General features: G+C 41.3%; 1 protein-coding gene across 5 annotated transcripts in view; it reads left to right on the top strand.

The window, feature by feature from the left end:
- The window catches only part of LOC138806216 (solute carrier family 41 member 2), an 87,847-nt gene continuing 69,371 nt past the window's right edge, over positions 1 to 18,476 (top strand). For 2 of the 5 annotated variants that reach the window (XM_069991777.1, XM_069991750.1), the window contains exon 1: positions 8,302 to 8,385. The gene's annotated coding sequence lies outside the window, so the exon portion shown is untranslated. Of the gene's footprint in view, positions 97 to 8,301; positions 8,386 to 14,068; positions 14,181 to 18,476 lie in introns of those variants that run through there. The other 3 variants (XM_069991758.1, XM_069991768.1, XM_069991764.1) reach the window with 3 other exon arrangements.

The following is an 18,476-nucleotide window of genomic DNA, read 5'->3' as shown; positions in this document are numbered from 1 at the left end:
GTCAGCTCAGGGCGGCTGCAGCGAGGAGGCGCCCGAGCCGGATGCAGTCCCGGGCTGGAGCGGCCGCCAGTCCCCGCCGCAGGGTGCGGAGACTAGGTGAATGCCCCTCCCAGCCCTTTCGGTCCTCCTCACCCCGGGCCGCCGCCCGCGCTCCTACCGGGCAAGTGGTCGCTGAGGGAAAGTGTGGGCTGCGGCCGCGGCGCGGGGTGCCGGCGCATCCCGGGTCTCGGGCGGGGAGGGCGGGGGGGAAGGAGAGGGTGAGGCGGGGAGCGCCGGGCGCGGGAGGCGAGGGGTGGGGGGGGTGGGCGGGGAGGTCGCGGGGTCGTCCGCGTGGTGGCTGAGGTTCGCCCGAGTCCCCAGGCCCGGGGGGGGGGCGCAGCGCCGGCCCAGCGCGGGCGGCCGCACGCCCGGACCCACGCCAGCCGCCGCGGACCCGCCGCCCCCGGGCCTGGACCGAGCGGGTGGGATGGAGCTTGGCCACGCCTCGCGCGGTGGCCGGGTGATGGGTGGAAGGTGAGCTCGGATGCGGACCTGGCGAGACAGGCTCGGCCACACCGGATTCCTGCTCGGGGAGTCCGCATTGCCCGGCCACCGCCACCGTGGGCTGCCATCCTTGGCTTTGTGGGATGTGCAGTCTGAACCTCCAAACCACCCCGGGTTGGTTTCCGGATGGAGGTGGCCCGGCGTAGCGGCTCAGGGGTTACCTAGACATTCCGTTTATGTGTGGATCGCACCCAGGACATCTCTTTGCACATGATTTTTTTTTTTTAATTGAAATAGGCATTCCCTCCCAAGTGTGGCTTTTAGTTTATTCATGAAGTTTTGCAACTATCACCGCCACCCGGAGCATTTTCATCGCCAGGAAACGAAAGCCTGTTCCCGTTACTGGTCCCTGCTCCTGTCCCCTGACCCCCACCCCCTGGCAACCACTGCTTTCTGCTTCTCTGAGTTTGCCTACTGTGCACGTTTTATATACAGGGAATCCTACAATATGTAGCCTTCCGTCGCAGACTTCTTTCACGAAGCTGAATATTTTCAGGCTTCATTCAATGTCGAATCAGTACTTTATTTTAGTGCAACTCAATAACATGTGGGTATCACGGCAGCACGATGTGTCTGTCTATCCTTCCATTCATTCATAGGCACTGGATTGTTTTTCACTTCTTGGCCATTGGATATAAGACCGCTGTGAAGTTTGACTTTTTGAAAAACGTCTAGACTCTTCCAAAGCAGGTGCACCATTGTACATCCCATCAAGCTGTGAAAGAGGGTTTAATTTTCCTCCACTTTTCCACTCCCTCTCCTTCCCCCTTCCTTTCTTTCCTCCCTTCTCGCATTCTCTTCCCTTCCCCTTTCTCTTATTTTCCTTTCCCTCCCTCTTCTTCCCTCTCTCCCTCCCTCTCTTCTCAAGCTTCTCTCCTCCCCTTCTCCTCTTCCCCTCTTCCCCCTTCGGTCCCTCTTTCTCTTCCTTCCTTTCTTGTACTGGGATTTGAACTCAGTACTAATCTGTGTTATTTTGTAGCCATTTTAGTAGTAGGTACAACTGTTACCTCTTTGTAGTTTCAGTTTTCATTTCTTTAAGGATGGAATTGAGTGTCTTTTAATATGCTTCTTGGCCATTTATGTATGCTGAAAAATATTCAAATCATTTTCCCATACTTCTATTGCCTTATTTATTGATTGATTATTTTTGAATCAGTGTCTCATTATGTAGTCGGGTCCGATCTTGAATTTGCAAGCATTCTGCCTCAGCTTCTTCAGTGGTGACATTATAGGTATATGCCAACAAGCTGGCTGGGTTGTATGACTTTTTACTTTTGAGTTATATTGTGTCCATATAGGGAAAAATATCTAATTTTGAGGACTGGCACAGACTAAAAATAAAACCAACAAATGTATCAAAAAACTGGAATGCTTATATAGGTTCTTGGGTAAAAGTTGGGTGCTATTTAAGTTTTTCAGAATACCTACCTATTAACTCTTGGGCATTGTATTGACCCTTTCTATATTCTGGCATTTTGGGGGGGGGGCGGCAGGGTCCGGTGGTGGAGCCTGAACTCTGGGCCTGGGCGTTGTCCCTCAGCTCTTCAGCCCAAGGCTAGCGCTCTACCACTTGAGCCACAGTGCTACTTCCGGCTTTTTTCTTTTTGCTTATGTGGTACTGAGGAATCGAACCCAGAGCCTCAGGCATGCAAGACAAGCACTCTACTACTAAGCCACCTTCCCATCCCCTATTCTGGCATCTTGAGAAAAGCTACAGAAGATGTGGCCCTGACCAGAGTCAAGAGAGTCCATTCATAGTTGCCTTTTTCATATATTCAGTGCTAATCACTTCAATACAAATAATTTACATTAGTGACTAGCTAAACTAATAATGAATTGGCAAGCATAAGTTATCGATTAAAATGTCCTACATTTATCTTCTCAGGGCAGTTGAAGATCTTATTTTCTCTTGTTTATATGGTTTTTATTACAATTATATTTATATGTAGGTGGTAAATAGTTTTGATGGTGCTAACGTTAAGCCATTTATAGCTGAATGAACGCTGAGATGCTTATTGTAGTTTTACTTTCTGAGTGCACACAAATTCAGCCTCTGATCTTTCACAGCAAATATTATTTTAAAAACCATGACACTTTCTCCTTGGAATTCAAGCTCTTTTCCCCCCTCTGGTTTAATATAAATGTCACTAAAGAAACAAACTGAAGCCAGGCATAATGGTACGTGCTGGTAATCTCAGTATTCTGGAAGCTAAGGCAGAAGGACCAGAAACTTGAGGTGAGCCTGGGCTTCAGAGCCAGACCCTGTCTCACCCCCTGCCAAAAAAAAAAAAAAAAAAAAAAAGGAAAAAGAAAAATAAAGAAAAGATTTAATAATACTTTTTAAGGCATGTCTAGGAAGACTTTATTCAGGACCATCAGAGTAGTACAGGAACCGAGCAATAGGATTTGGCATTTGGGAGAGAGATTCGACTGAACTCTAAATACTACATGAGAGAGTAGTTAATTATGGCCAAGAAAAGTATGAGGTTGTTGGATAGAAATATACTAGAGGAAACATTAGAGATTAAGGGAATTCTGTCCAAGTCAACACAACAGGATTCTTGCTGGAAATGGGCCAAGGTCATCAGACATCACCTTAGGAATGGTGGAGGAGGCAGAGCCTGGTGTGATGACCAGGCTAAACTGGTTTTGTTGGCATTCTTTGCTAAAACTCAATTTTACAAGGATGTGCACACATGGGCATGACTAAAATTGGTCAGTGTTTAAAAGTGCTAAATGCCAGAAACTTTATAGAAAATAAAGTTAAAGATTTTCAAATGGAAATAATAGCTATTCAACTGAAAAGTGTGAAGTGAAAGTCTAGTACTAGTGGCTCATTGTGTGTGTGTGTGTGTGTGTGTGTGTGTGTGTGTGTGTGTGTGTGAGTAAGTAAGTACTGGGGTTTTAATTCAAGGCCCCACACTTCTCTCTTGGCTTTTTTGCTTTTAGCTGGTGGTCTACCACTTGAGCCATACCTCTACTTACAGCTTCTTGCTGGTTCATTGGCGATAGCATTCTCATTTGGCATATTTGTCTGTCTGGTCTAGCTTTGAACTTTGATCCTTAGATTCCAGCCTCGTGAGTAAGAGAAGATATTGGCACTGGGCTATCCTGAAGCTTTTAATTTTTTTAATTTTTAATTAATTAATTTTTTGTCGGTCGTGGGGCCTGAACTATGGGCCTGGGCACTGTCCCTCAGCTTTTCAGCTCAAGGCTAGTGCTCAACCACTTGAGTCAGAGCACCACTTCTGGCTTTTTCTGCTTATGTGGTGCTGAGGCATCGAACCCAGGGCCTCATGAATGCAAGGCAAGCACTCTATCACTGAGCCACCTTTCCAGCCCTCCTGAAGCTTTTAGTAACACTTTAGAAAGTCAAAAGAAAGGGGCAGTGAAAACTGGGAATAGTTTGGGGACACGATCCCTAGTCGATGACCAGAGCTGACTGATGTGTCTCCTTATTTTGAGGTTCTAGGGACACTTCATCCTCTCTCTGAAATTACTGCAGTTAGGTTTGCTTAACTTAAAAATATGTAGCTTTCCACATATATGTATATGCATATATACATACAACATATATAAAAATATATACACATATATGTATATAGATATATACATATATATATATATATACATATGTGAAAATAGAATTGTTAGTTACTTACTCTATTTTAATGTGAATGGATTTAATTAGGTTACTTTCTTCCTTATCAGCTAAGGAACTTGAAGGGGAAATAGAAGAGGTATATGTATGGTATCAAACTTTGTTTTAGAGATGTGGGCAAACCTGTATTTCAAAAGGTGTAGGTGTTGAAAATGGAGGTCTTTGGACAGTGTGAGGTATCTGGAAGATAGAAAAGCAAGAATGGTTGGTTTGGTGCTGTGCACCTATAATCCTAACTACTTAGGTAGGGGAAGTAGGATGATCACTGAGGCTAGCTGAGGCAAAGCATAAGACTATACAGAGAAAGAGAGAGAGAGAGAGAGAGAGAGAGAGAGAGAGAGAGAGAGAGAGAGAGAGAGAGAGAGAGAGACTGACAGACAGACAGACAGAGAGACAGAGAGACAGACAGACAGAGAGACAGAGACCCAGAGACAGAGAGAGAGAAACAACTAAAAGCAGTAACTAAGGACATAGCTCAAGTGGCAGGGCACTCAAATATGGAGCACTGAGTTCAATCTCCAGTACAACTAAAAGAAGAAAGAAAAGCAGGAATAAAGATATTGGATAGGTTCAACTAAGACATTTTTTTTTCTCTCGAAAAAAGGGGTAAGTACGAAAAGTAGAAGAAACCTTTCTTCTGTTCCATTTTTCTTCTCTCTGGCCACAGCTTGCTCCTCCTTCCCAACTTTTGTAGAAATAAGGCTGGGATTAGTGTTGTTCATGTTCAGGCTTTCACCAGTGTGCTCATTATCCCCCTTCAAAACTGAGATCAAGGGTGGTAGCCCTCACCTAAAATTCCAATTACTTGGGAGGCTGATGTAGTTCAAGACTAGCCTGGACAACAGAGCGAGATCCCATCTAAAAAAATCGAAATCATCCAGGTACCAGTGGCTCACATCTGTAATGCTAGCTATCCAAGAGGCTGAGATCTGAGGATCTAGGTTAGAAGTTAGCCCAAGCTGGAAAGTCCCTGAGACTCTTCAGACTTTTTTTTTAAATCACAAAAAGCAGAAGTGGAGCTGTGTCTCAAATGGTAGAGCACTAGCCTTGAGTAAAAAAGCTCAAGGACAGCACCCAGGCCCAGAGTTCCTAACCTCAGCACCAAGGAAAAACTGAAAAAACATTGAAATCAGATTCTAGAAGTCAAATGAGACTTAGGATACTATTACAATAAATAACATTACAATGAACAGTATTCTAAATCAGGATTGGGGAACTTAGGTTAGAGCCATAACTGTAGCATGAAACAGTGCAGGAAGGAAAGGCCTGTCCTGAGGAGCTTATCTGGTTGGAGTTGCATGGAAAGGAAACCTTTCTCTTCCTTAGAGCATGAAGAGACCCAGTGGGCTCTGGTATAGTCTATCTGTAATAATGACTATTGTCACTGTCTTAGCAAGTAGTTAATTTCCTGTAGGATAGGGTGGGAACCATTTCTGTGCCAAGGATTATTGGGCTATTGTAACATTATTTCAGGACCTAAATTTACTGAAATTCACTTTGATAAAAGCTCCTGATTATTGAATTTTGGGTCTTGCCTGTGGTTGCCTAGGGATGGCGAGACCAGATAATTTCATGGGCTGTATTTGGCCTGTGTGGTGGATGTTATCCTGCTGGAGGGGATAGAAAAAAAGAAATGTTCCGTTCATTCTCTTCTTTCCCACTTAAAGTGTGAAAAGCACTTTGCCATAGCAGAGGGATAAGCAGCCCTTGTTTCCCAAATTAAGTGTGTGTGGGTAGTAGAGTTTTGTACCTGGCCTCAGAATTTAATCACCATTTATAAATGGAACTGACCATATATTTTCCTTGGAAATAGCTAGACTTCTTAAACATTTGCAAGTGGGCGATCCTTTCACTGCAGTTAGGTACATAGATTATTCAAGTCCATTTCCTTACTTGTTTTATTCTTCAAATATTTATTTAATGTCTAATGTGTAACAGGCACCGGGCTAGGCTCTCAAGATTCAGTAACGAGGCAAATGGACCCTTTGCTTCCTGGGCATGGATAGCCTAAAAAGACAGTTGTAGAAGTACAGAGGACTTTGGGGCCACCAAGGAAGGAGCGCTAGCTTAGAAGGCCAGGAAAGAGGAGGTAACAATGCTTGATTGGAAATATACTCATTACTTACTCATGTAACTGTAACCCTTCTATACACTATTTTTACAATAAAAAAAGTATTCAAAAAACCAAGAAGGCCAGGAAAAAATAGTGTTCAAGATCTCAGATTGTGATTACAATCAAAGGTATTGGGGAAAGGATGGACAAGTGCTTTAACAGAACCTAGAGGGCTGGGAAGGTGGCTCAGTGGTAGAGTGCTTGCCTTGCATGCCTGAGGCCCTGGGTTCGATTCCTCAGCACCACATAAGCAAAAAGAAAAAAGCCAGAAGTGGCATTGTGGTTCAAGTGGTAGAGCGCTAGCCTTGAGCTGAAGAGCTGAGGGACAGCACCCAGGCCCAGAGTTCAGGCCCCATGACTGGACCCCCCCCCCAAAAAAAAGAGACAGCCTAGATGTGGTAGCATAAGCCTGTAATCTCACACTTATGAGGCTGAGGTAGGATGTTTGGAAGTTCAAGGCCAGCCTGGGATACATAGTGAGATCCTGTCTCAAAAAAAAAAATCGAGCAAACAATAATAAAAACCACTAACAAGTCTGGAACTAAGAGTATGGTACATTAAAATGGTACTTTTAAAATTGCCTATTAGTAGATAATGAAATTACTTTAGTGGTTTATGTGACCAGCATGCTTTAAAAAAGAAGTAAAACAGGAATAAGAATGTGTCATAAATTCTGGAGATGTAACTCCATGGCAGAGCCTTTAATCTAGTACTCACAAGACTCTGGTTCAGTCCCCAGCACAAAGGGGGAACAAAGGGTGTGTCACACAAAGGTATTAGATTGTGAGTGAAAGTACAGTTGTTTATGCAACGTTTAGCTAACGTTATTAAAGAATTTGAATTTATCTTAGAAGAATGAGATGCCATTGCATTTAATCACAGCCTATTAGATTTATATTTTCTGAAAGTCTCTTTGGGTGCCTTTCCTTTCAACTCAAATATAAAGTTCAAATTCCTTGGCTAAGTGTTACAGGTATTTCAAACTCTGCTTCCAATCTACTCCAAACAGTCTTTCCATTGTTTTTTGTTATTAGAACCTCCCAGTTTGTAAAAGATTCCTTGTTTGCCTTTGTAGCAAGACAGAGCTGTCTGAGGACGGATCTTTCTCTCTTTTCATGTTGAATCTGGCAACCAGATGAACTACCTGGTACACCATAGAAACTAAGCAAGTTTTTGCTAATGGAGCCTGACTACATACCATGAATAGAAGAAGCATGTCTTTGTTGTTACTAGTAAGACTTGCTTTTGGACAAAGAAAATGTTTTTTTCTTTTTCTTTTTGGTGATACTGGGGTTTGAAATCAGGGCCTCGTGCTTGCTAGACAAATACTCTCTACCACCTAAGCCATTTTTACTTTCGTAATTTTTAGACAAGGTCTTGTTTATGCCTAGGCCAGCCTTTTATCCTGCCTGAAGAGCTGGCATGACAGATGGGTGGCATCATGCTCAGCTTTTGTTGATGAACCTTTTTTCATGGGCTGACTTGAACTGTGATTCTCCCAATCTCCACCATCTGAGTACATGGGATTACAAGGGTGAGCCATCATGCTCAGCTAAGGAAGTGTTTATTCTAATTTTTTTCTCAGTTGAAATCAAGTTAGTGATGGATGACATTCACATATTCAGAAGATTATTTAACAAAAAGTACTTTGATGTTATATTAAATTGGAAATAGAGATAAGAAAAAAAAACAATAAACTTTCCAGATGTCTTGGAAAGGGCGTGTTTATTCACAGGAGTGGGCAACCTAGCCTTCACTGATATTTGATTGAACATACAGTTATTCTCTGAGTATTCATCAGAGACAGTGCTAGAAAGATGCTGTTGAAAATGTATCCATCACGAGAGTCCACAGAAATTGGATTGTTGCTATTAAAATTAAAAATAGAATGCCCTATGTCCCTTGTGTTTACAAATAAGAATCTAAAAGTTTGTTGCCAGAATGTTTCTTCTGTCACAGTCCTATGACTTCACAGAATTACATTGTGGAATCCAGCCATGTAGGAAAAAAATCTTCAAGTACACAGTTCTGATAAGTGGAGAGAGAACTTACAGAGAATTCATGAAAGGTAGAGAGGTTTCAGTTGGATCCAGATTTCCCTTAGTGTGTTTTTGAGGTGGAAATTTTGTTAGCTTTTTAAGTAAATGTGTGTGTGTGTGTGTGTGTGTGTGTGTGTAACTAGAATGCTGGAATCAAATGTTGCTAATGTAAGATGACTTTAAAAATACTCACTGAATTTTATATTTCTGTGTCCCTAGGAGGCCTATTTTAAGCAGTGCACCACAGAACTAAATTGAAACTGTTAACTTGTATAAATTTATCTAAAAGAAGTGATTCTAAACATGGGAAGGCTCATATACCAAGCCATTTGTTTTCATTGCAGTGTAATTCAGATTCAAAAATGTTCTGCATCAAAACATGAAGAGATATAACCTCCTTCCTTATGCTTCCCTATCCCCACCTAGAACATCTCAGTCCCCAGAGGCAAACGCTTTCACCACTTTGGTGTCAGTTCCTTGCTACTTCTTTCTAATCCAAGGGTTTCCAGTTCTGAGCATGGCTTTAGTGTTCCCAATTGGATGAGATGGTGACTCATAGATGGGAAGCAAGGCTCCAACAGAGCAGTTTTGGATACTGGGATTTCACACAGAGCTTGATGGAAGCCAAGTGTTGCTCTACATTAAACAAATAAAAGTGTTTAGGACAGCTGGCCTAGTTGAACAAATAAGACCTTTCCAGGTACAGATAGAGGACTTCCAGGTATGTCTTCCCACATGACCACTTGTTGCCGGGTTCTATAAATGGCCACTGGGATCTTTCCGTTTCCTCTTCTGTTTTTCTCTGGGTGGCCATTCACTTAGTTGGGATGCATCTCCCTTCTTGGTTTTCCCTTTCTCTCTAAATCTTACTTTCCCTGTTATGCTCTGCTCAACATTTTAGTCACTCCTCTGAATACATATTATATGGACACATCTGAGTGCTTGACAAGCAGTAGTGCAGTGATACACTAGAAATCAGAGCACTATGGGAGCAAGTACTTCTCCACTGTTTTATGTGACACTTGAAAACAAGGCAGTTATCTTTTTAGGTCTTTGGAAAGATATTTATTTATCGTGGTGGTCCTGAAGCTTGAACTCAGGGCCTGAGCACTGTCCCTGAGATTCTTTTGTTTAAGGTTAGTGCCCTACCTTTTGAGCCATGCTCCAGTTCTGGATTTTTTTGGGGGTAGTAGTTAATTGGAGATAAGACAAGCATTCTACCATGTGATCCACAGCACCACTTCTGGTTTTCTAGTTGTTTATTGGAGATAAGAGTCTCATGGACTTTCCTGCCTGGGCTGGCTTCAAACTATGATTCTCAGATCTCAGCCTCCTGAGTAGCTAGGCTTAAAGGTATGAGCCTCTGCCTCCCACCAATGTTAGCTTTGAGACAGAGTCTTACTGTGTAGTTCAGGCTTGCCTCAAACTTGAGATCCTCTGGCTAGGATCAGAAGTGTGTAGGATTGTGACCCAGCTGATGATTTGTTAATTGAGTAATAGAAGTTCACACAGAGAGAATTCACCTATGAATCAGAGATAAATCATTGAACCTTTAGCCACGTACACTTGTGCACTACGATCTTGATACAGAGATACAGGCATGGCTGCCTTTTTATCAACTGGGTAGGCAGAAAGTCCTGCATTCAAGTCCTGTACCCTGGTTTTAATTCAGGACCTTGTACTTCGTAAGCAAACATCAATCACTGGAGCCATATTCCAAGCCATTTATCTTTCAGATAAGGTCTGGCAATTTTTGCCCTGGGCTGTCTGGATGCAGATCCTCCTACCTAATGTGTTTACTGTGTATAGCTGGGATCACAGATAATCTAATATCATACCTGGCTTATTGGTTTAGATGGAGGTCTGTCTCACTTTTTGCCTAGTCTTGCCTCTAACCACAGTCCTCTCTTCAGTTACTGAAGGTAACTGAATCCTTGTGTCTTTATTTTACTAATTTGTAATGGGGTACATTTCTTAATCTTGAAATTCTGTTTCTTGAAATGTAAAGTATTGAATATGTGGTGGTGAAGTTCCTAATTTAAGGTCTGCTCAAGCTAAATATTGTAATTCTGTCTCAGAAAAAAAAAAAAGGAATTTCTGTGGTAAAATTTTTAATTGAAAAAAGTCAGAAATCTCTAAACTGAAGCATTTCTGGCTTAGTAGGCTTTCAAAATGATCCTAGACAAATTCAGAGTGGAATCCCCTTTCTAATACTTCATGAATTCTGCTTAAGCAGACTTGGTTCTCTGCCCCAGAATTATCTGTCTACTGTGAGAGAGCCTATTTATTTGTAAATTATAAAACTGTCATTTAGGTTTTATTTTCAAATTAAAGAAAATATTCAGTCTTTGAAACATTAGGACTACTTTCTACTACACTTTTTTTTTGCTTTTAAAATACATTGAGAACTAGAGGTATGTAGATTAAAGTGGCAGAACATGTGCTTAGCATGCATGAGATCTAGATTCAACCTCCAAAGTCCTACAGAACAACAAACAAGAAACAACCAGAGCTGTTCTTTGTTTTAACAACTCCTACTTCTCACCTGACAAATATATTAGAAATAGGTCAGTAAACGACACTTTCAAACATAGTAGACATCATTTGCCATGAAGATTCCATGTGAGTAGTACAGTTCCAAATAGTTACTTCTCTCCATTTAAAAAAGTGTGTCTGCCTGAAACCTATAAACTCAGGCATGTATGGAAGTTGTTTATTATTATTATTTTTCAGTCTTGGGGCTTGAACTCAGGGCCTGGGTGCTGTCCCTGAGCTCTTTCACTCAAGGCTAGTGCTCTACCACTTTGAGTCACAGTACCACTTCTGGTTTTTGAGTGATTTATTGGAGATAAGAGTCTCATGGATTTTACTTTCCCGGATGGCTTTGATCTGATCCTCAGATCTCAGCCTCCTGAGTAGCTAGGATTACAGGTGTGAGTCTCTGACACCTAGCCAACTACCTATTTCTTAAGATACTGTAGGACTAGGAGTGTGGCTTAGTGGTAGAGTGCTTGCCAAGCATGCATAAAGCCCTGGGTTTGATTCCTCAGTACCACATAAACAGAAAAAGCTGGAAGTGACACTGTGGCTCAAGTGGTAGAACTCTAGCCTTGAGCATAGAGAAGCTCAGGAACAGAGCCCAGACCCCGAGTTCAAGTCCCAGGACTGGCAAACAAAAAGAAAAAAAAAGACACTGCATTATTTGATATTCTCTCTCTCTCTCTCTCTCTCTCTCCCCCACCCCCTCAATAATCCCCAAATATGTGCCTGGACTGCCTCTTGAATACTTCCCCAAGGAGTTGAGAAAGGAACAGGATTTTGTTCTAGAGAGTAATAGGAGTTTAAATTCAGATTATGAGCTTCCATACATAGCTGGGCACCAGTGGCCCACGCCTGTAATCCTAGTTACTCTGGAGGCTGAGATCTGAGGATTGTGGTTTGAAGTCAGCCCAGGTAGGAAACGCTGTGAGACTCTTATCTCTGACTAATCACAGAAAGCTGGAAGTGAAGCTGTGGCTCAATGGTACAGTGCTAGCCTTGAGCAAAAAGTTCAGGGACAGAGCCCAGGCCATGAGTTTGAGGACCTCTCCCTCCCCCTGACACACACACACACACACACACACACACACACAATGTAGTTACAGGGTGAATTGGCTTCCTTTGACATTTGTTTTGTTTGGTTATTTTCGTTTTGAGTTTCATGTGATAGGCCAGGGGGAAATGCACAGAGTTTTGGCCCTGAATTAAGGTTTGCTGGGGTAAGAAGTTATTTTGCACATCCATCTAATAGATAGAAGACATAAATGAAATATTGGCTCTGGGCAGTGGAGTAGTAAGCTTTTGGGTTGCCAGAAAAGTGTTTCAGATGCCTGTTTTTATTGAATGAAGGTTGTTGTTCCTTAAATATGTTGTTCTTATGCAGAATGTATGGAGGGAGAGGAGAAAATAAAATAGAAGAAAGTATTGAGTTTCTGGGAGCTTAGAAATAAAGGAAATTGTAAGTAGCTATTAGGGTAGCATGCCTCCCTATCAACCAGGAGGCCCTGAGTTCACATTCATTATCACTCAAATACATACACACACACACACACACACACACACATACACACACACACACACACACAGTATAGAATAATATTGATTAGGGAGTTTATAAAATTCAAAAAGCAGTGTATAAAATGTATGCTGTACACATATAATACACTTATTTTTGTTATTATTATTTTTTGGGTCCGGTCGTGGGGCCTGAACTCTGGGCCTGGGCGCTGTCCCTCAGCTCTTCAGCTCAAGGCTAGCGCTCTACCACTTGAGCCACAGCACCACTTCTAGGTTTTTCTGCTTATGTGGTGCTGAGGAATTGAACCCAGGGCCTCAGGCATGCAAGGCAAGCGCTCTACCACTGAGCCACCTTCCCAGCCCCTAATAAACTTATTTTTATTTTAAAAACATATTAACATTATAAAAAACATATTAACATTATATATACTGGTAGAATAGTCTTGGACTACCCACAAAAATAATAGAATGTACAGATACTGGAATGGATGCCCTGCAGGGGTTAAATAGTCTGTTTGGAGTTTTCAAAGAAAAACCAAGAAAGGAGACTCAGATCTCCCACACAGCCCTTGAAGTAAAAAACCAATATAAAAAACAGACCCAAGCCAGGTGCTGGTGGTTCACGCCTGTAATCCTAGCCTAGTCAGGAGACTGAGATCTGATTATTATGGTTCAAAGCCAGCTGGGAGACTCTTATTTCCAGTTAACCACCAGAAAACTAGAAGTGATGCTGTGGCTCAAGTGGTAGAGCACTGGCCTTGGAGCTGAAGAGCTCCAAGCCACCAAAAAACAAAACAACAACAAAATCCCCAACAAACAGACCTAGCTACAAACACAGATAGAAGCAGAGGCCAGCCTCCTGAAAAAAAATAAAACAAACAAAAAAAAAACCCTACCTTACCCTAGTTAGGAAAGTTGCCAATGAGCTGCCTACAACTTGGTTCAGGCACTAACCAGTCAAGACTAGACTCTAAGTTTGAATTCCTATTTTCATGAAGGATCTGGATAGGAACATTTAGATAGGGATTCTTTCTATATGAGCTTCCCCTTTCCCTTTGTTTGTGGAGCCATTGGCCAGCCTCTAATTAGTGATACAGTTCTTACCTAGCCCAAGCAGATGTTTTAATAAAGTCTTACCTCTATTCTTCTAAGTATGGCCTCATTTCTACCATTTCTGAGTCTAACAACCTGACTACAGTAGCACCATAAGCTAACCATGGTTTTCTTTGGATAATAGACTTCCAGGATGAGCAGATTTTGTTGGTTCCCCAGCCTTTTCCCTGTTTTCACACTGCATACATGTTAATTACTTGGGAGGAAAAGGCAACTCGGGTGCTAGCTAAGTTGGTTGGGTATCATTGGAATAGTTTGATCTTGAACTTTGAACTTTGAGTTGAACTGGGATCCCTCCAAGAAAAGTCTCTTTGTTTTTATTTTGTGTTGTTTTTCTACTGGCATTGAATTTTTAAAAAGTGCTCAGCTCCGACCAAAGGGTAGAGGAGAGACTTGATTGAAAGGAGTGAAGATAGTGCAAGTTAGGTCATCATTTCAATCTGATGCCAAGACAATCAAGTAACCTGACACTGTGTACCTGTAGCTTACCTAATCAGCAAGTAGACACTCTTTCAGTACCTTTGTGGCTGGTGTAGGGAAAGCACAGTGTGGGGAAGGTAGGTCTGGCTTCATCCCCTGCAGAGGAAGCCTTTGCTGGAAGAGCACTGAGTGTGGGAGCTGCCCAGCCCTGCTTGTTTCACCACCTATGTAGAAGGTGAGGTACTTTATTTGTTGCAGCCAGCCTAAAGGGTAGAGGTGGAGGGTGTCTGTTGCTTTACCCTAGGGATACAGAAGAGTTCTCTTGGCTGACTAGGAAAAATGTTCTGAGTAAATATTTGAAATGTGATAGCCATGAGCATTATGGGACACTCTAGATCTTAAAAGTGTAGAGAAAAAAGTAACCTTGAATGTGCCAAATAATTCTTTAAAAAAAAAAAGTTTGGGGCTGGGAAGGTGGCTCAGTGGTAGAGTGCTTGCCTTGCATTCATGAGGCCCTGGGTTCCATTCCTCAGCACCACATAAGCCGAAAAAGCCGCAAGTGGGGCTGAGGCTCAAGTGGTAGAGCGCTAGTCTACAGCTGAAGAGCTGAAGGACAGCGTTTAGAGTTCAGGCCCCACGACTGACAAAAAAAAAAAAAGAAAATTTAGCATATTGACTTATTTGCCCTCCACCACTTTCTCCACTACTTTTTCTCTTTTGAGCGGTGGCATCTTTTCTGCACTTAAATTTCTGGAAGCTTTTATTTTTAACTTTCAGTTTAATTATACAGGGAGTCAAATGTATGTTTTAAGTTGGCCCCAAGAAGTGAGTTTGCACTTAAAAAATTGAACTAGAATGTGTTAGAAAGGTGAAATATGAAAGTATACCTTTGTATGAGTTCTAAATAACAATTTATGCTCATTGGAAATGTTGATAAACTAGTTGTTACTTAGTTTCTATATTATTTTAGATTTTAAGTGGTAGAGAAACAAGTAAGGAAATGTATTTGTGTTTCATTATTAACTTTGTCTCCTTACACAATATTTTGTCAGCTTATAAAACACCAACAAAGAAGCATTGGCTTACCAAAAATGGAATATTAAATCAATACTAGAGCAAATAAAGGTATAGGAACATAATACTAGATAAATAAATTCATGAAAAGCTTTGGATTTCAGTGCAGCTGTAAGTTTCCTTGCACCTGAAGGGGAAAAAACCCAGGTGTCTCAATTTTTATGAAAGAAAAGTAGGTTTCTATGTAGTTACAATTTCTGAATAAAATTTCATGTGAATGTATATAGAGGAGGTTGTACTCTGTTTTTTTCCAGTCGTGGGGGCTGAACTCTGGGCTTGGGTACTGTCCCTGAGCTCTTCAGCTCAAGGCTAGCACCCTACCACTTGAGTCATAGCACTGCTTCAGGCTTTTTTCAGCTTATGTGGTACTGAGGAATTGAACCTAGGGCCTCATGCATGTGAGGCAAACACTCTATCACTGAGCCTACTTCCCACTCTGGGAGGTTTCAGTAATGCTTTCTGAAATAGCAGGAAGTTAATTAATTAAAATATGTCTGGTTCAAAAGAGTATTTGGCAGTTTTATTTAAAATAAATTACATGTAAGAAATGTTTAAGATAAGCCAGGCTCTGGTATCTCACACCTGTAATCCTAGCTACTCAGGAGGCTGAAATCTGAGGATCATGGTTCAAAGCCAAGAAAGTCTATGAGACTCTTATTAACTACCAGCAAACTGGAAGTGAGCTGAAGAGCTGAGGGACAGTGCCCAGGCTCAGAGTTCAAGACCCATGACCGGAAAAAAAAATGTTTAAGATAGAGTAAATGTATCTTTTCTTCATGTTTATAAAAGCAGTTTCCCAATTTTAAAACAGTTATCTGATTCAACGTGTTATGGATTACTCATTATCTTGTTTCAAATAGATGCCTTGGTAATTGATGATTTTTTTTAACTGGGGATTAGACCTAGGGCCTCCGGGATATGTATTTTCATTTGAGCCACACCCATTCAACACTTTTGTTTCGTATTTTTTATTTCTGAGTAGAGTCTTGGTTAGCCTGCAGCTCTCATCCCCCTGTCTCAGCCTCCTAAGTATCTGGGATTATAGGTATGCACCACCAAGCCCAGCTGCTTGCCTCATATTATAAAAATTGCTTCTGTATTATTGACTTTAACCAAAACTTCTAGTTGAATTATTTTTCACTCTTCGGTGGCTGGTTTTGATACGGGGTAGATATACTCTAATTGATGATACATTGTACTCTGTTTATGCAATCTACATAGCTCTTTGGACACACATTTATTCTGTCAGCATATTCTTAGTCAATAGAGTTGGTCTACCAGTTAATTTAGTTGCTCTATTGCCTTCATTACTTTGTACTCTTTTTTTTTTTTTTTTCCAGTCCTGGGGCTTGAATTCAGGGCCCAGGAACTGTCCTCCAGCTTCTTGTACTCAAAACTAGCAGTTTACCACTTGAGCCACAGCTCCACTTCTGGCTTTTTCTGTTTGTGTGATACTGAGAAATTGAACCCAGGTCTTCATGCATGCTAGGCAAGCACTCTACTACTAAGCCACATTCCCAGCCCTCTTTTTTTTTTTTTAAAGCAGGGTTTTATTATATAATAGCCCAGTCTGGCCTTGGACTTACTCACTCACATTATTGTTAAGATTGTCCTCAAACCCACATCTTCCTACTTCAGCCTTCTGAGTGTTAGGAATTTTTTTTGTCTGAGATAGTTCAGGATGGTTTTAAACTCCTAGACTTAAGAAATCTTCCTGTCTTAGCTTCCTGAGTAGCTTTGACTATAGGGCTTTAGGTTCTTTGGGATGTATCTTTCTTCCAAATAAAGCTTCTTTAAAAATATCTTGCTAATTTTTGCTGAGATGGGGATTGGAAGTTGTGATTCTGAGAACAAAATCAGTTGCTCTAAGTCTTTTGTCATTTGAAAATTTATGAGATATAGTGAAGATATATTATACAAAAATTATTATCTTTATTATTATTTTTAGGCTTAAATGAATTATTTATAAATGTTAGCCTATCTCTTTAGCTATACATAAACCTTAGGGTTGATCAATTTTATGACAGTTTACAACATGCAACCTTGGAAACGAATGATTGTTTTATGGCAGTAGCTAGCTTTCCATTATGAGTAGCCAAACCACGCCTGTGGCTTCTCAAGTTTCTGTTTTTCTGTAGAGAATGCCCAGAACACCAATTTTATAGCAATTTAGTCTCATATGATGGCTAGCTGGCTTCTTACTCTTAGAGAATTTGCTCTAGCTTGTCAATAAAGTCAGGTATCACTAATTGCTATTTAAGTGAAACTTAAAGCTTTGAGTTCCTGGACTCAGTTTAGGTAGGAAATTGTCAGTTTCAGCCAACAAAGTCAACATTTTGCTTAGAAAACTAACTCTGTTCAGCCCCTTTCCCTCCAAAGGAAGATATTTATCGTCTACTTTAGAAGTAAACTTTTAACCAAGTGTTTGTGGAGTAATATTTCTTTCTTTTTTTTGGGGGGGGGTCCGGTTGTGGGGCCTGAACTCTGGGCCTGGGCGCTGTCCCTCAGTTCTTCAGCTCAAGGCTAGGGCTCTACCACTTGAGCCACAGCGCCACTTCCGGCTTTTTCCTTTTTGCTTATGTGGTGCTGAGGAATCGAACCCAGGACCTCAGGCATGCAAGGCAAGTGCTCTACCACTGAGCCACATTCCCAGCCCTGGAGACTTCTTTTATGTTCCATATGTTGTGTGTGTGTGTGTGTGTGTATTTTATACAAACATACATTTTTTTTTTAAATTTTAGGAAGTCTCACAGAATTGCTCAAGCTGGCCTTGAACTCTTAATTCTCTTACCTCAGCCTCTCCAGTAGTTGGGATTTCAGGTGTGTGGCACCATGCCTAGACCCCATCTTGAGTTTTAATTTTTGAGAGCCAGAGATACATTAAATATCACATTTCATGTGATCATCTCTATGTCACATGAATTGGCAGTAGGAGACAAACTACATACTTTTAACTTGAAAGCTATATTTTAAATTGAAGATGATAAGACAGTTATTGACTGTTTTGGTTATATAATTTTGACTATTCCTTCCTGTATTCTTAGTTCTTCATTAATATGGGTAGATTTTTTTTAAAAGTGGCATAGATTTGCTCTGATATTTCAGTGAGGTGATTAGGAACAGTATGATAGAAAGTATAGAAACAGGAAAGTTATAAAGGAGAGTTGATGGAAATAAAGGGGTGGGGGATATAGTTCAGAGGTAGGTACTTCTGTAGAAGGTATAGGTCCTGGGGTTGATCCCCATACAACACAAAAAAGAAGGAAGGAAGGAAGGAAGGAAGGGAGGGAGGGAGGGAGGGAGGGAGGGAGGGAAGGAAAGAAAAAGGGAAGAAAGAAAGAAAGGGAGGAAGGAAGGAGGAGATAAGAAGGCAAGAGCAGGAGGTACTCATTTTTATTTTTAAATGAAAGTAGTTGAAGAAAATGAAGCAGACACAGAGCCATCCTGCTGTTGAGAA

The sequence above is a fragment of the Dipodomys merriami genome, unplaced genomic scaffold, assembly GCF_024711535.1.
Source record: "Dipodomys merriami isolate MVZ:Mamm:240054 unplaced genomic scaffold, mDipMer1.0.p SCAF_10, whole genome shotgun sequence".
NCBI lineage: Eukaryota > Metazoa > Chordata > Mammalia > Rodentia > Heteromyidae > Dipodomys > Dipodomys merriami.
This window is presented reverse-complemented; position numbering and strand designations above follow the sequence as displayed.